At 42.5% G+C, this 22,070-nt stretch overlaps 1 protein-coding gene across 3 annotated transcripts in view; it reads right to left on the bottom strand.

The window, feature by feature from the left end:
- Window positions 1-20,921, bottom strand: part of SPOP (speckle type BTB/POZ protein) — an 88,243-nt gene extending 67,322 nt beyond the window's left edge. The window contains exon 1 of one of the 3 annotated variants that reach the window (XM_023204418.1): window positions 20,693-20,921. The gene's annotated coding sequence lies outside the window, so the exon portion shown is untranslated. The remainder of the gene's footprint in view (window positions 1-20,692) is intronic. The other 2 variants (XM_023204419.2, XM_023204416.2) reach the window with 2 other exon arrangements.
- Between the last annotated feature and the right edge of the window lie 1,149 nt (window positions 20,922-22,070).

The following is a 22,070-nucleotide window of genomic DNA, read 5'->3' as shown; positions in this document are numbered from 1 at the left end:
TTGACCAAATGTCAACGTCAAGGGTTCCCACAGCCATTCTACCTCATGTGCTCATCCATGCTCCCACACCTTAGCAAAGATCTGCTTGGAACTTTCTCCACTTCCCAGACACCAACTTCTGAATTTTTCTCAGCCCTCTTATCCCTCTACCAAGAAAGAGAGAAGAGTTAAAATGAGAAAACAAAAAGTGCAAAAGCCCAAGGGAGGACCTAGCTGGGTATACTGGAAGAATAGAAAGAAAGGCAGTATAGCTTGAACATGGTCATCAAAGGAAAACACTAAAAGAAACAGGCAAGGACCACATCACAGAGATCCCAACAGGTCAGAATACATCTGGGGATGTTATTTTCATAAATGTTGCTCCCATGGTGAATCAATTTTATGCAAATGAAACCTCATCTATTCTTCCAAAACTTGGTACAATAGACCCAACCGCCTGCCTGCTAGGCAGTGTCTCCTAAACATCAATACAACCAAAGCCAAACACTACCTTTTTTCCCAAACCAGCTCCTCCGACAGCTTCATATCTGCTAATGGACAGATCATTCACCCAGGCTTTATATCTCAATGTTATCTTTCATTCTTTGCCTATTGTCCACCTCTGTTAAACACAGGCTCCTCAGTCCTTAAACCTCCAACCTACTATGCTTTCCTAGCGCCACTGACACTATCCTGATTCAAATTAGCACCAATTCTTGTTCAGATTACTAAAGTAGGCTAGTTTCCATATCTCCAGTTCTTTCACCATTAAGTTTGTCCTATATGATGTTATTTAGATACTTTCAAGACCATCAATAAGCAGATGATATAAAACTGTATTACCTCAAGCTCTGATTTCATTTCAAGCTCCACTCATATATCTGCCTACTTAACATATTTATACTTAGCCTCATTCGCATCTCAAATTTAACATGTCTAAAATTGAACTCCTGATTTCTGATCTTCCCTCCAAATTCCACACCTACTCCTCCCATTCCTATCTCCCACCCTCATCTCAGTAAGTGACACGTCTACCCATCCAGTTGCTTCAGCCAGAAACCTGGGAGTCATTCTTGACACTTTCCTCTTCCTCAACCCCCACATTCAATCTATAATTAAATGAATTCTTTCTTTAACACACTTCTCAAATCCATCCACTTCTCGCCATCTCTTCTGTCACTAAGTCCCACCTGCAGATTCTTATTTAAGTGGTATAGGTGCAGCCCAGGCATCAGTAGAAAAAGTTCCCCACGTGATTCTAACAAACAGCTAAGAGTGAGAACCACTGCTCTACAACATTTGGACTTCCATCAACCTCTCTGACTTCATTTCTACTACTTTCTCTCTTGTTCACTTAACTCCAGCCATGCTGGTCTCCTTGCTGGTTCCTTGAGTATGGCAGGCACATATATACCTTATGGTTTTTGCTATTTCTTTTGTCTAGATTTCTTTTGCTAGTTCACTCCTTCATCCTCTACAGGTATTTATTCAAGCATTACCTTTGATATGAGTTAGTGAGGCCTTCCCTAGCCATTCTATCTAAAATCACAACACCTACTCCCACCCCAACATTCCCTATCTATCCCTTTTTCGGGTTGTATTTTTCTCCTTGAAACTTATCACTTTCCAATATACCATATATTTTATTTATCTTGTTTGCTACCTGAACATAAGCTCCATGAGAGTAGGGATTTTTGTCTGTTTTTGTCCCCAGCATCTAGAATAGCATCTGGCACACAGTTGGTACCCAATTAATATTTAATGCCTCAGCAAGGCCTTTCCTGACTCCTCCAACTAAATCTAATCTCCCCATTATTTTCCTTAATAATTTATTCTGGCCAGGTGCGGTGGCTCACGCCTGTAATCCCAGCATTTTGGGAGGCCGAGGTGGGTGGATCACGAGGTCAGGAGATTAAGACCATCCTGGCTAACGGGGAAACCCCATCTCTACTAAAAAATTCAAAAAAATTACCCAGCCTTGGTGGTGGGTGCCTGTAGTCCCAGCTACTCGGGAGGCTAAGAGGCAGGAGAATGGCATGAACCCGGGAGACGGAGCTTGAGGGGAGATGAGATTGCCCCACTGCACTCCAGCCTGGGAGACAGAGCGAGACTCCATCTCAAAATAATAATAATTTATTCCTTTCCTTCATTACATTTACAATAATTTATAACTACATTAGCTTGTTGAAGTTCCTTTTCTAGACTACAAATTCTGTGATAGGGGATTTTCTATGAGGCTCACCATCATATAAACTTTGCCTCACTTATATGGCACAGAGTAGCTACTAAAAAGATAGTCAGTAAATCAGTAACAAATAAAATTTGTGAAAGCACACCCTAATCATGCTATTTCTTCAATCAAAAATTTTCAATCTCTCATGCTTTACCACGTTAAACCCAAACTGCTTGGCCATAGTGGAAAACCTTCCATGCTCTGAGCCCATTTATTTTCCAGTCTTATCCTCCATTATTCTATCTTCTGTTTCAGCCACGCTATGCTCTTCATCATTTCCAGTACACACCCTATGCTAACACTGCACTTCCCCACCTCCACATTTTCACTCATGACGTTTCTTCTGCCTCAATTCCCTTCCCCATCTATGCCAGTGGAAATTCCAACCTTCAAAATACCCACCCTTTAAAGCTCAGTTCAAATGTAACCTTCACGAAGACAGTCCTGAATCTCACCCCAGCTTCCCCAAAGATCTCTTCCTCTTCTAAGCACCAAAGATATAATACTGGTTTAATCCCCCACTCATTTCAGAACGTACCCCTCCTTGACTTTCTATGCTTTTGCTTTTAGTTACTCAGCAGGTATCTGTTAAAAAGAAAAGTCAGTTAACACTATTCCCTTCCCTTCTCTACCATAAAACATATTTAAGCCTAAGCATGGTGGCTCACGCCTGTAATCCCAGGAGTTTGGGAGGCCAAGGCAGGCGAATCACCTGAAGTCGGGAGTTCAAGACCAGCCTGATCAACATCGAGAAACCCTGTCTCTACTAAAATTACAAAATTAGCTGGGCATGGTGGCGCATGCCTGTAATCCCAGCTACCTGGGAGGCCAAGGCAGGAGAATCACTTGAACAGAGAAGGCAGAGGTTGCGGTGAGTCGAAATCATGCCAGTGCACTCCATCCTGGGCAACAAGAGTGAAACTCCGTCTCAAAAAAAAAAAAAAAAAATTAAATTATTGTGGGTAGGGAGGTCTCTTCCTCTTTAGAGAGACCCTTTAATGACCAAAAGATACAAAGCTAGAATGGAGGATTCTCAGTCTAAACTTTCTCTTCTATGCCTTTTCTAGAAAGGCAGGACCTGCCCAAATGCAATTTTTAGAGCTCAGATTTTTGCCCCCCTCAGATTGTGACAGATTTTCTTTCTTTCTTTTTTTTTTTTTGGAGACAGAGTCTCACTCTGTTGCCCAGGCGAGAGTGCAGTGGCATGATCTTGGCTCACTGCAACCTCTGCCTCCTGGGTTCAAGCGATTCTCCTGCCTCAGCCTCCCAAGTAGCTGGGACTATAGGCATGCACCACCATACCCAGCTAACTTTTTTGTATTTTTAGTAGAGGTGGGGTTTCACCATGTTGGTCAGGCTGGTCTCGAACTCCTGACCTCAAATGATCCACCCACCTCAGCCTCCCAAAGTGCTGGGATTACAGGCATGAGCCACCATGCCTGGCCCAGATTTTCAAAATATATTGAAGTGTTTGAAAAAAAACGTCAAGCTGTATGTACTACTACATGAGACAAATTCCATAAGCTTCATTAAAATGGTTTGCCCTAAGATTATCATATACTTGAAAGACCATCTGGGTGAAAATCCAAACACCATAAACTCTGCTGTTAGAAAATGATAATTCCAGGCCAGGCACAGTGGCTCACGCCTGTAATCCCAGGCAGGCGGATCACCTGAGGTCAGGAGTTCGAGACCAGCCTGGCTGACATGGTGAAACCCCATCTCTACTAAAAATACAAAAGTTAGCTGGGCACCACCACGTGGGAGGCACCTGTAATCCCAGCTATTCGGGAAGTTGAGGCAAGAGAGTCGTTTGAACCTGGAGGCGGAGGCTGCAGTGAGCTGAGATTGTGCCACTGCACTCCAGCCTTGGTGACACAGCAAGACTCTGTCTCAAAAAAAAAAGTAAATGATAATTCCTAGAAAAACATTTCCGTTCAAAAGAAATTTGAAACTTTTTATGATCTTTAAAAATGTCCCATTCATGTTGACATTATGTTCAGTGATGCTAAGTGACTGCACTTACAATCCAGTAAAATTCTATCAGGAAACACCTGTGCTTCAAGTATTGACCTTTGTTTCCCCACCCACAACCTCTCTTAAGGTTGTGATTCTCAAAGTGTGGTCCCAGTAGATTCCTGGAGGTCTCTTTCAAGTGGTCTGTGAAGGCAACATTATTTTCATAACAATACCAAGAAACTGTTTGCCTTTTTCATTATGTTGATATTTGTGCTGATAGTACAAAGGCAATAATGGGTAAAACTGCTGGTGCCTTAGCACAGGGCTCCCCAACCCCAGGGCTGCAGACCTTACGGACCCATGCCTTGTTACGAACCAGGCGCACAGGAGGTGAGTGGTGGACGGACGAGCAAGCATTACTGCCTGAGTTGTGCCTCCTGTCAGATCAGCCATGGCATTAGATTCTCATAGGAGCCTCAACCCTACTGTGAAATGCAAATGGGAGGGATCTAGGTTGCACGCTCCTTACGAGTTATCTAATACCTGATGATCTGAGGTGCAACAGTTTCATCCCAAAACCAGGTCCATGGGGCCAAAAAGGTTGGGGACCACTGCTAGCATGAGCTATTACTCATCAGCATGAGTAATGACATCGAACTGTGCTACAGTTATTGTCTTTTGCCATCACACATAGGTGATTTTTTAAAAAACAATTGCTTGCACTTAAGAATGTTCTTGATGAAGCAATAAAAATTATTAATTAAATCTAAACCCTTGAGTGTAGGTCTTTTAAATAGTCTGTAATAAAACGGGGAAGTATGCATAAAGCACTTCTGCAAGATACTCAAGTACAATGGGCTGCCTCCAGAAAAAGCACTTGTGACTCTGAGTTGTGAGTTGAACTAGCTGCTTTTTCCATGGAACCCTACTTTTACTTGGAACAAAGAACAAACTGGTTATTTAGACATGAATATTTAGCAGACATTTTCTTGAAAATGGAGTCTGGGCCGGGCGCGGTGGCTCAAGCCTGTAATCCCAGCACTTTGGGAGGCCGAGACGGGCGGATCACGAGGTCAGGAGATCGAGACCATCCTGGCTAACACGGTGAAACCCCGTCTCTACTTAAAAAAAAAAAAAAAATACAAAAAACTAGCCGGGCGAAGTGACGGGTGCCTGTAGTCCCAGCTACTCGGGAGGCTGAGGCAGGAGAATGGCGTAAACCCGGGAGGCAGAGCTTGCAGTGAGCTGAGATCTGGCCACTGCACTCCAGCCTGGGCGATAGAGCGAGACTCCGTCTCAAAAAAAAAAAACCAAAAAAAAAAAAAAAAAAGAAAATGGAGTCTGTCACTTTGAGGAAAACAAGTATTTGTTGCCAATGATAAAATCCAGGTTTCTAGTGGATTTGTAGAAAATTGTAGAATTTTAGAAATTGTAGAAAACTTGTAGCTACTTGACAGCTTCCCAATACTTATAGACTTTGCAGATGAAATGGGTGGTGATAATAACTAATGTAGTTTTTTTTGATATTGTATTATAAAATGTTTAAACATTTAGAATATCTGCTTAACTCAATTAACAAGTATTTCCCAAAAGACGGCAGCACGATATTCTAAAATCACATATGGGTAAAAGATCCATTCAAGTGCAAGTCAGATTAATGGATTTTAATGTAACAGTAACATCAATATGATTTCAGATTTCATACTGCAACTTAATTTATAAGAAACTAACACTTGTCAAGTTTTGGTGTAGTAACAGAAAAGAATATGCACAACTGTCTGAAAAGGCTGTAAAATACGTCTCCCTTTTCCAACTACATGTTCTTTCAGGCCATATTTTCTTTGGGTACATCAATCAAAACAAATTATCACATCAGACTGAATAAAAGCAGATATGAAAATCTAGCTGCCTTCCATTAAGCTGGATATTTAAGAGATTTGCAAAAATGTAAAAAAGCCACTCTTCTAATTTTTCAAAAACTTATTTTTTCATAAAAAATATATTATGTATATTAATGAGATAGGTTTATTATTTTATAGTAACAAAATTTTTTTTTTTTTTTTTGAGAAGGAATCTTGCTGTGTTGCCCAGGCTGGAGCGCAGTGGCCGGATCTCAGCCCACTGTAAGCTCCGCCTCCTGGGTTTACACCATTCTCCTGCTTTAGCCTCCCGAGTAGCTGGGACTACAAGCGCCCGCCACCATGCCCGGCTAGTTTTTTGTATTTTTTTAGTAGAGACGGGGTTTCATTGTGTTAGCCAGGATGGTCTCGATCTCCTGACCTCGTGATCCGCCCACCTCGTGATCCGCCCGTCTCGGTCTCCCAAAGTGCTGGGATTACAGGCTTGAGCCACTGCGCCCGGCCAGTAACCAATATTTTTAAATGTCTTCTATTTTAATATCTAATTTGGTAAATATCGATGTATATAACCCACATAAACAAAAGCTCTTTAGGGTCCTCAAAAATTTTTAACAGTGTAAAAACTCCCGAGAAAACAGTGAGAATCACTGTTCTAAGAAAAATATGCCACTGATTCCAGCCACTCCCAAAACTGCTCTGTTTGTACCAAAATCTTCCCCTTCCTCACCCCCAACTGGAGTTGAAGCTGGGGCAGATATCTGGCCCAGGGGAAAATCAACCTTTCAACTGACTAAATCAGATCTCCCCCAGGAATCTGAATTATGCCTCACGGAGACTAAAGCCTATTTACAGCAGAATACTAGAGTCCGCAAACTCTTGCGGAAGAACCTGCTACTGTTTTGATTCCAGCCTTTTCTGAGGTTTGGTTGTTCAGCTTTTCCTTAGATTCTGCAACAGCTATTTCCTTTTTCCTTCAGATAAATCTCCCCCAGTTTTTGTTTTTTTCAACCCTGCATGTGACATCGGAAACTCTTTTATATGAACTGGTTTGAATAGGTTTAATTTCCTTATGATCAAGGAAGCCTTGACACCATAAAACTTCAATGCTTTTACCCAGTCCTTATACAAGACACCAAATTACAATAAGGTTCCCTTCCATTTGAAGATATTCCTATATAAAATCACTCCAACAAAACTAAAAGTTGAATGGAAATTCCAGGCTCATTCAAAACAAGTGATAAGTTACTAGGTAAGGAAGGTGTAATTTTTCTCTTCTTTAGGAAAAGTCCATTATACATCATGTGAATATATATGGGACAACAAATAGCTTCATTAAAATATATCAATTTGGGGCCGGGTGCGGTGGCTCATACCTGTAATCCCAGCACTTTGGGAGGCCCAGGCGGGCAGATCACAAGGTCAGGAGATAGAGACTATCCTGGCTAACACAGTGAAACCCCATCTCTACTAAAAATACAAAAAAATTAGCCAGGCGTGGTGGCAGGCACCTGTAGTCCCAGCTACTGGGGAGGCTGAGGCAGAAGAATGGTGTGAGCCCAGGAGGCGGAGCTTGCAGTGAGCCGAGACGGTGCTACTGCACTCCAGCGTGGGGACAGCAAAACTCTGTCTCAAAAAAAAAAAACTACAGACACACACACACACATACACATACATACACACCAATTTGGCCAGGCGCGATGGCTTATGCCTGTAATCTTAGCACTCTAGCAGACTGAGGCAGGTGGATCACCTGAGGTTAGGAGTTCAAGACCAGCCTGGCCAACATGCTGAAACCGCATCTCTAATAAATTAATAAAAATTAGCCTGGCATGGTGGTGCACACCTCTAGTCCCAGCTACTCAGAAAGCTGAGGCAGGAGAGTTGCCTGAACCCAGTAGGCAGAGGTTGCAGTGAGCCGAGATAGAGCCACTACACTCCAGCCTGGGTGACAGGGCGAGATTCCGTCTCAAAAAAAAACAAACAAATAAATAAAAAATACCAGTATGACAGAAAGCCTGAAAAATAAAGAACAAGGGAGTAAGACTTGCCCTATCAAATATAAACAATTATTATAAACCTATGAGAATTAAGGCAGTGCAGTACCAGTACAAGATAGGCCAACAGACCAACGGTATGGAATAGAGAAAATACAGATACAAACTCTCATATATATGGAAACATATCAGTGGCATTATGAAGTTGTAGGGAACAGATGGAATATTCAATAAAGGATGCTCGGCCACTAGACTATCCTTATGGAAAGAAAACTGGATCCATACTTCAGGGTTATCTTTATGAAAAAAAAATATGATCTGTACTTCACATGAAACATCAAAATAAATTCCAGGTGGATTAGAGACCTAAAGGTAAAAAGCACACTTTAGGCCGCGCGCGGTGGCTCAAGCCTGTAATCCCAGCACTTTGGGAGGCCGAGACGGGCGGATCACGAGGTCAGGAGATCGAGACCATCCTGGCTAATACAGTGAAACCCTGTCTCTACTTAAAAAAATACAAAAAAAACTAGCCGGGCGACGAGGCGGGCGCCTGTAGTCCCAGCTACTCGGGAGGCTGAGGCAGGAGAATGGCGTAAGCCCGGGAGGCGGAGCTTGTAGTGAGCTGAGATCCGGCCACTGCACTCCAGCCTGGGTGGCAGAGCAAGACTCCGTCTCAAAAAAAAAAGCACACTTTAACAACTTTTAGAAGAAAAGATAAGAGACAAGATGAAACCATTACCTCCATATAGGGGAGGATTCCTTCATGAAGACACACACACACACACACACACACACACACAAACCCATATAGGAACAATATAATAAATCTGATTGCATGAAAATCTAAAACTCAAGGCCGGGCACAGTGGCTCATGTCTGTAATCCCAGTATTGTGAAAGGCCGAGGCAGGTGGATCACTTGAGGTCAGGAGTTGAGTCCAGCCTGGACAACAATGTAAAACCACGTCTCTACTAAAAATACAAGAACTAGCCGGGTGTGGTGGCAGGCACCTGTAATCCCAGCTACTTGAGAGGCTGAGGCAGGAGAATCATTAAACCTGGCAGGCAGAGGTGGCACTGAGCCAAGATGGCACCACTGCACTCCAGCCTGGGCGACAGAGCAAGATTCCTTCAAAAAAAAAAAAAAAAAAAAAAAAAATCTAAAACTCAGTTTGATAAAAGATAAAATTAAGTTTAAAAACAAATTAAAGGGCTGGGCGTGCTGGCTCATGCCTGTAATCCCAGTACTTTCAGATGCCAAGGTGGGTGGATAACCTGAGGTCAGGAGTTCGAGACTAGCCTGGCCAACATGGTGAAACACCATCTCTACTAAAAATACAAAAATTAGCCGGGCATGGTGGCACAAGCCTGCAATCCCAGCTACTCGGGACGCTGAGGCAGGAGAATCGCTTGAACCTGGGAGGCAGAGATTGCAGTGAGCCGAAATCATGTCATTGCATTTTAGCCTAGGTGACAAGAGCAAAACGCAGTCTAAAAACAAAAACAAAAACAACCAAATTAAAACACACCCATTAGAATGGCTAATATTACCAAAAAAAAAAATTTTTTTTTTAACAAAATAAGTATTGCCCTAAAAGGGATATCCAAAGCCTTAAAAAAAAAAAAAAAAAAAAAGCCGGGTGCGGTGGCTCACGCCTGTAATCCCAGCACTTTGGGAGGCCGAGGCAGGTGGATCACTTGAGGTAAGGAGTTCGAGACCAGCCTGGTCAACATGGTAAAACTCCATCTCTACTAAAATACAAAAATTAGCTGGGTATGGTGGCGCACGCCTGTAATCTCACCTACTTGGGAGGCTGAAGCAGGAGAATCGCTTGAACCCAGGAGGTGGAGGATGTAGTGCGCCGAGATCATACCACTGCATTCCAGCCTGGGCGACAGAGTAAGACTCCATCTCAAAAACAGAAAGAAAAAAGAAAAGAAAAGAAGAGAAGAAAAAGAAAAAGTGTTAGGCTGCAGTGAGGTTGGCACCTTTGTGAACTGTTGGTGGCAATATAAAATGGTTCAGCCACTATGAAAAACAGTATGAAGTTTCCTCAAAAAATCAGAAATAGAATTACATGATCCACAATTCCACTTCTGGACATATACCCAAGAGAACTGAAAGCAGGGTCTTGAAAAGATGTTTGTACACTCATGTTCATATCAGCATTACTCCCAATAGCCAAAAGGTAAAAACAACACAAATGTCTATCAACAGATAAAGCGATAAGCAAAATCTGGAATGGAATATTATTCAGCCTTAAAAGAAAGGAAATCCTAGCACATGCCACAACATGGATGAACCTTGAGGACACTGGGCTAAGCGAAACAAGCCAGTCACAAAATAGACAAACTCTGTAGGATTCCACTTACACTTACACCAGAGTAGTGAAATTCCTAGAGACAGAAAGTAAAAGGGTGGTTCCCAGAGCCTGGGGGAGGGAGGAAACAAGAAGTTGTTTAGTGAGTACAGAGTTTCCGTATTGCAAGACGAAAAAGTTCTAGAGATCGGTTGTACAACAATGTGACTATACTAAACACTACTAACTGTATACTTAAAATGGTTAAGGTGGTAAATTTAACATTAAGGTTTTTACCAGAATAAAAATAAGAGATTGTTTATTATGTGTAATAATAAAAAACTGGAAATATCTTATGTTTATTAAACAGGAAACGGATAAATGGTAGTACAGCATATTCATACAACCAAATACTGAACAGCAGTTAAAATGAACTCGTTACATGTATCAACATAAATAAATCTCAAAAAACCATACTAAGCAAAAATATTAAGGTAAAGAATGGTATAGATTGGAGTATATAGTACATATTGGATTATAGCACAGTTAGAACATAATAAACACCAAATTCAGGATAGGTGTTACCTCTAAGGGGGGAGGCAAGAAGAGAATACGAATACACTAAGGCTTTGCTATTTCATTAATGTTTTATTTACTAGAAAAAGTATCTGGGGGCAAATATAATAAAATGTTAAGATTTTGGCCAGGTGCGGTGGCTCAAGCCTGTAATCCCAGCACTTTGGGAGGCCGAGACGGGCGGATCACGAGGTCAGGAGATCGAGACCATCCTGGCTAACACGGTGAAACCCCGTCTCTACTAAAAATACAAAAAACTAGCCGGGCGAGGTGGCGGGCGCCTGTAGTCCCAGCTACTCCGGAGGCTGAGGCAGGAGAATGGCATAAACCCGGGAGGCGGAGCTTGCAGTGAGCTGAGATCCGGCCACTGCACTCCAGCCCGGATGACAGAGCAAGACTCCGTCTCAAAAAAAAAAAAAAAGATTTTATAAAGCTGGGTGATAAGTATATGCATGGTATTATTCTTTATATTTTCTATATGTTTAAGATATACACATATATTTACATATATACACACATATATTTACATACATATGTTTTGGTTTTTTTTTTTTGAGATTTTGAGATGAGCCTTGCTCTGTCGCCCAGGTTGGAATGCAGTGGCACAATCTCAGCTCACTGCAACCTCTGCCTCCTCCCAGGTTCAAGTGATTCTCCTGCCTCAGTCTCTCAAGTAGCTGGGACTACAGGTGCCCACCACCATGCCTGGATAATTTTTGCATTTTTTTTTTTTTTTTTTTTTTTGAGACAGAGTCTCGCTCTGTTGCCCAGGCTGGAGTGCAGGGGCCGGATCTCAGCTTACTGTAAGCTCCGCCTCCCGGGTTTACGCCATTCTCCTGCCTCAGCCTCCCGAGTAGCTGGGACTACAGGCGCCCGCCACCTCGCCCAGCTAGTTTTTTGTATTTTTTAGTAGAGACGGGGTTTCACCGTGTTAGCCAGGATGGTCTCGATCTCCTGACCTCGTGATCCGCCCATCTCGGCCTCCCAAAGTGCTGGGATTACAGGCTTGAGCCACCGCGCCCGGCCAATTTTTGCATTTTTAGTAGAGACAGAGTTTCACTATGTTGGCCGGGCTGGTCTCGAACTCCTGACCTCAGGCGATCTGCCCATCTCAGCCTCCCAAAGTCCTGGGATTACAGGCGTGAGACACCACGCCCAGTCTAAGATCTGTTATAATTAAAAAATTAAGGCCAGGCGCAGTGGGTCACAACTGTAATCCCAGCACTTTGGGAGGCTGAGGCGGGCAGATCAGGAGATCAGAGACCATCCCAGCCAACATGGTGAAACCCCATCTCTACTAAAAATACAAAAATTAGGTAGGCATGGTGGTGTGCGCCTGTAGTCCTAGCTACTCGGGAGGCTTAGGCAGGAGAATTGCTTGGACCCGGGAGGCAGAGGTTGCAGTGAGCCAAGATAACGAGTGACAGAGCAAGACTCCGTCTCAAAAAAAAAAAAAAAAAAAAAAAATTAAGACAGCATAAAAGATGTTCACTGAAAAACTGTCATTTTTATTTATAGTAAATTTCTACCTGGTTATGTTTCCAAATATCAAGTAAAGGAATATATAAATCTCAGTTTGAGGAGATGAATGATCACACATACATTTTTCCTGTTACAAATAAATAGATATATAGATAGGGGAGATTAGAGGCTTTCAAAGAACTACTGACATGGCAAGGAGATTTACGCTAACAGCTTTTTAGAAAACCAAAAGTCAGGAATAAAGGTCTTCATGGTCAAGAAGGTGTTGCTGGCCGGGCGTGGTGGCTCAAGCCTGTAATCCCAGCACTTTGGGAGGCCGAGACGGGCGGATCATGAGGTGGGCGGATCACGAGGTCAGGAGATCGAGACCATCCTGGCTAACACAGTGAAACCCCGACTCTACTAAAAACTACAAAAAAACTAGCCAGGCGAGGTGGCGGGCGCCTGTAGTCCCAGCTACTTGGGAGGCTAAGGCAGGAGAATGGCGTGAACCCGGGAGGCGGAGCTTGCAGTGAGCCGAGATCGCGCCACTGCACTCCAGCCTGGGCGACAGAGCGAGCCTCTGTCTCAAAAAAAAAAAAAAAAGAAGGTGTTGCTGTCTGAATGGTTAATTCCCTAAGGTCTATATGCAGCTCTCCCAAAGCTGCATGACCAGCTCTGTCATAGAGTACCTAGGCAACTCCTTGCTAGTTCTATTAAAGCTGCATGACCAGCTCTGTCATAGAGTACCTAGGCAACTCCTTGCTAGTTCTATTAAAACATGACCATAGTTGGAAGAATGACAGCCCAAGCATTTCCTCAAGAATGTGTACTTTAGAATTTCCTTTTCCTGTAATGGGAGCTTTTCAAAAACAAAAATAAAAGTGGCTACTAGGTCTTATTGGCAAATGTGTCAGAATAGCCTTTCAGAGAGATTCACTATGCCTGAAAACAAACACAAGAAACAGGTGTGCTTCCCTGAATATACAAGCAGGATTTAATTTGGGACCAGTATTGTTATGAAACCAGGTTGAGAATAACCTTGTAAATATGACAAAATGGTAAAAAGCAACTGAAATATGAATTTCAGATAAATATCAGAATACTGTCATTGTCTGGCTTTGAGTAACCTGAAATCAGTAAGATTACTCAAATACCACTACACTGTAGAAGTCTAACAAAACATTTTTTGCTAAGACAGGAATTAATCTACCCCGAAACCCACTTTAGAATGCAGTTCTGCTGTATCTTTCATTTGTATTAACCTTTATTAGTGTGATGAATTTTCAGAAAACATTGTGGCTGCCCTGACTTTCCTCCTGAGTCCACAGTACATGACAGAAAGCCACAGGATTCGGCACTGTTCCAGACCCTGAGTTAAGACAGCTAGATATCAGAGTTTATGGCCTATCTGAAATTTTTCCCTAATTAAGAACAATTTGCCTCACTTCTTTTTTACGATGAAAATCTAGTGATAATTTAAAAAATGCGATTACAGCATAATCTTACATAACACTCTGTGTAGAGATGAGGAAAAGGGAAGACATACTTGGGCATAGACGCACAGATGTTTTTATATAATAATAAAACCGCCACATCCCAAAGCTTAGAAACACACAATTTCAACCTCTAAATTTTATTATGTGTGCCTTTCATCTTAGAAAAAAACAAGTTTGCTCGTGAGAGGTGGGGACAAGGGGGTGGTCAATGCTCTCTTCAGATACTGCCTTTCACGAAGAATATTCAAGTCAGGGAAGCTGTGAGTTCTAACATCCAGAATCCAGCAATGCCAGTGACACAGAAGTGAGTCAAACACTAAGTACATCGGGTTAAAGTTAAAGCACCTTTAGTTTTTAGATTTTGGTTCCAGAAGCTGCATATGGTAGACAAACAACCTATTAGATTGGTGCAAAAGTAATTGCGGTTTGTACCATAGACAAAACCGCAATTACTTTTGCACCAACCTCATAATTTACTGAAAGGGAAGAAAATGTCATATACATAAAGGTAAGGGTAAGGGTTCTGCATCTAGGAAAGGAAAAATACAAAGTGAGCTAGGAACTTCTTGTGACAGAAAGCAAGGAAGCACTCATAGCCCAAGCTTAAAGGGCTCCCACAGGCCAAATACGGAACAGTGTGAGCATCAAAAGGAATGTAAATGTTGGTAAAACATAGAATAAACTAAAATCCATGACACTAAAACAATGAGAGTGAAAAACTCATTTACCACCATTAGAGATGATACTGTACCATTTCCTTACTCAGAAAAGTGTTAAAGAAAAAAAATGAAGAATTCATCTCAATTTTTTAGTAGGAACTATAATTTATGCCAGGCACGGTGACTCATGCCTGTAATCACAAGACTTTGGGAAGCAGAGGCGGGAGGATCACTTGAGGTCAGGAGTTCGAGGCCAGCCTGGCCAATATGGTGAAACCCCATTTCTATTAAAAATACAAAAATTGGCTGGGCGTGGTGACTCACACCTGTAATCTCAGCATTTTGGGAGGCCAAGGCAGGCGGATCACAAGGTCAGGAGATCAGGACCATCCTGGCCAACACGGTGAAACCTTGTCTCTACTAAAAATACAAAAAATTAGCCGAGTGTGGTGGCGGGCACCTGTAATCCCAGCTAATTGGGAGGTTGAGGCACAAGAATCACTTGAACCCAGGAGGCAGAGGTTGCAGTGAGCCATGATCACTCCACTGCACTCCAGCCTGGGAGACAGAGCAAGAAACACACAATTTCAACACAATTTCAATTGTTTTGAGACTCCATCTCAAAAAAAAAAAAAAAAAAAAAAAGAATTATAATTTATTCCCAACTGGTGAGGAAAATCCTTACAGAAGATTGAAAGCTAATCAGTGTAAAAGAAATGACAGACTCAGAAAAATCACTATTTCCAAAAACCAATGAATTAACTGATTTACGCAAAGATCATCATCATGAGGTGAAATGTTGCTGGAGAAGTGTAATAGTACAATGCCAAAGTAGCACCACTCCACAGATAACTTATTAATTATAAAGGGGGAAAAATGTCTTTACAACAAAGGAGTCTGGTATTTATCACCTTAAATGATCAAACAAACTCAGCATCATTAATAGTGGGACAGTATGACATCATGTTTCTCCTCCTATGATGCAGTGAGGAGCAGAGAAACACGTACAAAGTAGTCTCATCAAAAATGTTTAACGATAATCTAATCAGACCTTTAGAGCTCAATATCTGTTTATGAAACTATGAGGAAATAACCAGAAAATTCTAGAAGTGATATATTCTACAAGACAAACAGCTCAGGCTCTTTAAAAACCAGTATCATGAGGCCAGGCATGGTGGCTCACATTTGTAATCCCAGCACTTTGGGAGGCTGAGGCAGGCGGATCACTTGAATTCAGGAGTTTGAGACTGGCCTGGCCAACATGGTGACACCCCGTGCCTACTAAAAATGCAAAAATTAGCCAGGTCCATGTGGTGGTGGGCACCTGTAATCCCAGCTCCTCAGGAGGCTGAGGCAGGAGGATCGCTTGAACCCTGGAGGCAAAGGTTGCAGTGAGCCAAGATCGTGCCACTGCACTCCAGCCTAGGCGACAGTGAAACTTCATCTCGGGAAAAAAAAAAAAAAAAAAACAGTATCATGTGGCTTCTAAACTGTTCTCGATTTAAAGAGACTAAAGAGACATGTTTGGAGGAAAAAAAGAAGTGTCATCTTCAAGATAACTGAGCAAATCTGAACATGAATTGGATATTAGATGGTATTAGAGAATTACCGTTAATTGCCTTAACTGTGACAAGTATTATAAGCTTTAAGAAGATACATCTAAAGTATTTTAGGGTAAAGTGTCATGATGTTTGCAATACAAAAATGTATATATTTAAATATATGTGTATATACATAAATATAGCAAAATGTGAACAACTGTTGAATCTAAGTGATGGATATAAAGATGTTAACTGTACTATTCTTTCCATTTTTCTGTATGTCTAAAATTTTTCACTTAAACCATTATGAAAAAAAAAAAGGGCTCCAAATGTACTTCCTCCAGGAAGGCCTCCCAAATTAACTCTCCTCTAACCCTTAATCATGTCTTCACAACATCCTCTCAGCATGGAACATAGTGTATTACTGTTACAGTTTTGTTTTCTAATTGTTCTCTTATTATTTCCTATATTCAGTAGGTGTGGCTTTACAACAAGATTATGTCTTTGGGCCAGGCGTGGTGGCTCAGGCTTGTAATCCCAGCACTTTGGGAGGTCGAAGTGGGCGGATCATCTGAAGTCGGGGGTTCAAGACCAGCCTGACCAACATGGAGAAATCCCGTCTCTACTAAAAATACAAAATTAGCCAGGCGTGGTGTTGCATGCCTGTAATCCCAGCTATTCAGGAAGGCTGAGGCAGGAGAATAGCTTGAACCAGGGAGGCGGAGGCTGCGGTGAGTCAAGATTGCGCCACTGTACTCCAGTCTGGGCAACAAGAGCGAAACTCGGTCTCAAAAAAATAAATAAATAAATAATAAATAAATAAATAAAAAGATTACATCTTTGGTTTTGGCATCAGGGTAAGACTGGCCTCAGAATGAGTTTAAGAAGTATTCCCTTCTCTTCAACTTTTTAGAATAGTTTGAGTAGAACTGGTATTAGTTCTTCTTTAAATGTTTGGTAGAATTCAGCAATGAAGCTGTCAGGTCCTGGGCTTTTTCTTTGATGGGAGACTTTTTATTACTGCTTCAATCTTGACACTCACTATTATTGATCAGTTCAGGTTTTCTATTTCTTCATGGTTCAATCTTGGTAGACTACATGTGTCCAGAAAGTTATCCATTTCTTCTAGGTTTTCCAACAAGACTGTAAGCTCTCTTCAGGCACAGACATATTTAATTATTTTCTACTTCTTTGAAGCTCATAGTGAAGTATTCTGCAATCAGCAGACTTAAAAAATGCTAGTACCAGTATTCTGTACCAAGACGGCAGACCTCAACTAACTAGATTAGCTTTTCAATTTCTCACCAGAATAACAGCAGTTCACTTGAATAAACAATTTAAAGTTACAGTTATCAAAAGGAGATCATAAATCATTTACAGGCTTACAGAATTACAGAGAAACTAGCATCTAGGAGTTAAAGGAAGAAATTGGAATATAGGTTTTTTTTTATGTCTTCCTAGCATTGTCATGGATTTGCTGTTATCCAGACATATGACTTTATTCTCATGACATTATTTTTCAAACAAAATCCTCCATGACCCCTCCCCAATCTGCAAAACAGTGAGGTATTTATACACAACTCTTCAGTGCAGTGAAGCTTAACAAACTACATAATGAACTTTAAAATCTTAGATAAAAGACGGCACAAATATCAAAAATTTTGATAATAGTGTTGGTGACAAAACAGGCAGACTCACACTGCTGGCAGGAATATAAATTCATACAACCTCTGTGGAAAGCATTTAGTAATATCTAACAACATTACAAATGCACACCCATTGATCCAGCGCGTCACTAGGAATTTAAACCAACAGATACTCATGTACACATAATAAGTACATACAAGGAATTAACTGTATCACTGGAAACAACCTAAATGTCCAGTAAGTGTTGGCTGAATGATGGTACATCTACACAATGGAATTATCTGCCATCTTTCAAAAAGGAAGAGGGACTGTATTTACTATATGGAATGATCACCAAGATAAATAGAGAAAAGCGAAGTGCAAAATAAGCATAGTGTCTTATTGCGTAAAACAAACAAAAACAAAAAATGTGAAGAATATATAGGTGTATATGCTTGTAAAAGGATATACTGTCTCTGGATGAATAAACAAGATTGCTGCCTTTGGGAAAGGGAACTCATGGATAAAGAGGATGGTAAGAAAAGAAAGACTTAACTCTCTGTGTACCTTTTGAATTTTGTTTCATATGTATGTACATGTGTTACCCATTTTAAAGAGTGATTTTTTAAAAAAGGCTCTGCACCAGTACGAATTATTTAACAATATTCATCTTAATCTAAAAGCATTGCATGCCATCAAAATTTTAAATGAGGCTTCGGTGAATTCAACTAGACAAAATGTTTCTAGAAAAAATCAGGCCCGGCGCGGCGTAATCCCAGCACTTTGGGAGGCCAAGGCAGGGGTGGATCACTTGAGGTCAGGAGTTTGAGACCAGCTTGGCCAACATGGCAAAACCTCGTCTCTACAAAAAGTACAAAAATTAGCCAGGCATAGTGGCATTCATTTGTAATCCCAGCTACTCGGGAGGCTGAGGCAGGAGAATCACTTGAACCCAGGAGGCGAAAGTTGCAGCGAGCCGAGATCACACCACTGCACTCCAGCCTGGGTGACAGAGCAAGACTTCATCTCAAAAAAAAAAAAGAAGAGGAAAAAAGAAAAAATTGAAGCATCCTAATGGCTGAAACCTACTGAGAAGAAAGATGGACACTTACTACAATAGTTTCACTTCTAGATATTACCAGAACCTATCCTATCCTACGTATGGACATAGGGAACAGTAGACATCTCCAAATACCAAATTAGCTACTATGAAGAGCTCTAAAAGGAGAGATCAATAAAGTACCAAATGGATACCAACTGCCCCAACCGTAAGTGTGGGGTAGTCTTACAATAACTTCTACTCCTCAGGAAAAAAAGGAAAAAAGGAAAAAAAGATGAGTTTCCAGCTCTTTCCCAGGAAGATATATGCACCCCAAATTCCTCTGCTCCCTGTGTGTCATCTCTTGGTTCTAACTGTAACCATGGCAACAGGAAACAGCACAAAAGACAGCTGAACCCTGTAAGGGCCAGGGTTAAAACGGGAAGTGAAAAATACATATACTTTAAGGCCCAAGAACAAGCGGTTTTGGAGGCAGCCAAAAAAGCCTTGAGAGAAGAACATCAAAGAATACAAACTAAAGAGAATTGAAAGTAAGGTCCCTTCCCAGTTATCCAGCTAGGAGACTAGGATTGGCAAGGAGAACTGAAAAACACAAAAAATGCCCCTCCTCTCGCACTCCCCTCCCCACAACAATTTAGCTATTCATTTCAATGTTATCTAGAAAACCTTTTGCTATTAAGAGCTTATCTTTTCTTCTCTCTGTTTTGATGGCAGAGGTAAGCAGCAGCAAAGTATCCCAAAACAGGGTCACATAAAATCGCCAACTGAAAACCCAGGTCCTAGATCACTGAAATACTATTGTTCTTCAGAGGTCGTTATTTACATTTCTTTTTGTTATCTGCCAACGTGAAAGAAACATCACATTACTTAAAACCTCCACTGAATAAGTTATTGTCCACCAACAGTTTCAGACTGCCTTTGTTTTCACGTCACAGAGCACCAATAAGGTACAGATAAAATTAAAAGTGCTAAGGAAGATCTTTGACCAAATAAAAAGGCACATAGGTCACACAAAGTAAGAGGGCTGATAGGTGAGATTCCTGATGTCTTGATTTATAGTTAGGACCCTAAGCTTTATACTGAGTGTGCCCTTTATCTCTGTCTTATCTAGTTCTGCGAATCAAGAATTTTACTAAAATGAAATGCCTCACTTAGTTTCTTTTATGACCCTTAGTCTTCTTTAGCAAAGCTTCCAAAATCCCCTGCCAGGACAAGTGATGGAATGGAGCACCTACTCCTAAATTTAGGGTAAGTTGGTACTAAAAGGTACAAGCACGACGATGGAGTATAGGAATGGAAAAGTAATCCTACAACTAGAAGATGCAGTGACAGTTTCAAAAGAAGGGTCAGTGTGGGACACGCTGGCTCTGGGAGGCGTTTGTAGCCTGGGAGTCTCTAGGGCAACACCAGATGAGAATAGCGCTTTGTCCGTAAGTCTTTCACATAATTTAAATTCTCCCTTTTGGGCAGGAGCAACAGGCTCATTATCTGGCAGCAAGTCTAGCCCACAGCCTGGGAAGAAGGCGGACTCGTGCTCCACCGGCTCTTTATCCCGCAGGTCCCTGCAACACCATGATGCGCATGCGCCCCGGGGGCAGCTAAGAAGCACCCCTAGCTCGTTCACACTCGCGCATGCGCAGTCACCCATCTCGCCGCAGGCGACAGCTCACTATTTGGCAAGGGGGATGGGGCTGGGAAATGATGGGGGGGGGCTGAAAGCGGGGGGCGCGTTTGTGTCTCCTGAATGCTTGAGATAGGGAGAAGGGACGGCTGATTCGGCTTTGGCATTCGCAGGCCACGTAATCCGGGTGTAGGAAATGGGACTGAGGAGAGTATATGTGTGTGGCGGGGGGTGGGGGGGCAGTGGGGGTCAGTCACCTCTTCAGGGAGGTGCCCCCCCACTCCGACAGGACAACCCCCTCCCTCGACTCTCCTCCCCCCACTCACCTGAGAGCGGCGGCGACAGCTGCTGGTCCCCGTCCCCCTGAGCTCGCCTCATACTGTCCGCAACATCCGGGACCTGCGGGACCGCCGATACACAAATACACACACACTCGGAGCGCGCACACTCACACACACACACACACCGACACACACCGGCCGGGGCGTCATGGCGTCAGCACGTCGACGCAGCCAGCGCGTACCGCCGAGCCCCACCCCGCGCGGCCTCCTCCCCTTTACTCCCTTCTCTTCCCCTCCCTTCCCTGGGTTTCCCTGCTCCTCCTCCCTCGTCCTTAAGACTCCGCCTACCTTCCCTAGTGCGCATGCGTCTCGGGGCCAAGCCAAGGCCCGGGGATATGAGTGGAAGGAGGGGCCTGAGTAAAAAGAGGCGGGAACTTGGAGGGGGTCGCGTGCGGGGCGTGGGAGGCCGCGCCGAGGTGCGAGGACCAAATAGAGGCGTAGCAAGCCAAGGGTGGAAGTGGGCAGCGTAACAATTAAAGGCATTTCACAACAGCGATTTAGGTCTGCAAGCAGTTTATGGAGTACCAACCACTGTTATATGTATTAACTCATTTTTTAAAAGCCAGCCCTGTCGGTAAAATATTTTTTGGACTTTATGATGATGCTAGAGACCCTTTTAGGTAACTTTCAAAATTTAGCACTTAGAAACAAAAACAAGGACTATCCTTTCAGGGGAAGGTAGGAGATATAGGTGACCTAACTAAAAGGAAGCTGGCTAGGCATGCTGGCTCATGCCTGTAATCCTAGCACTTTGGGAGGCCGAGGTGGGTGGATCACTTGGGGTCAGGAGTTCGAGACCAGGCTGACCAACATGGCAAAACCCCATCTCTACTAAAAATATAAAAATTAGCCAGGTGTGGCCAGGCGCAGTGGCTCACGCCTGTAATCCCAGCACTTTGGGAGGCCAATTGAGACCATCTTGGCTAACACAGTGAAACCCTGTCTCTACTAAAATTACAAAAAATTAGCCGGGCATGGTGGTGGGCGCCTGTAGTCCCAGCTACTCGGGAGGTTGAGGCAGGAGAATGGCATGAATCCAGGAGGCTGAGCTTAGAGTGAGCCAAGATCACACCACTGCACTCCAGCCTGGGCGACAGAGCGAAATTCCATCTCAATCAATCAATCAATCAATCAATAAAAGGAAGCTAATTCAGTGACAATTTGTTGCCTTGGACACCTGAGTTCCCTGTTGGCTTCACATTTTAGCCCCAATGGGCCATAAGTGATTCCTGAGTTAAGTGAAAGAAAAGGCCTCGGATCACCTTGGCCCTTGGAGAAAAAAAGTTGTCTCAGCGTTAGAGTAATAATGTTAGTGTTGTGTATTAGTTGTTATGATTCTTTTAGCTCAGACTTTTAAAAAATT

This window comes from Piliocolobus tephrosceles, chromosome 16, assembly GCF_002776525.5.
Source record: "Piliocolobus tephrosceles isolate RC106 chromosome 16, ASM277652v3, whole genome shotgun sequence".
Taxonomy (NCBI): domain Eukaryota; kingdom Metazoa; phylum Chordata; class Mammalia; order Primates; family Cercopithecidae; genus Piliocolobus; species Piliocolobus tephrosceles.
The sequence above is the reverse complement of the archived record's forward strand: the minus strand, read 5'-3'. Positions and strand labels throughout refer to the sequence as shown.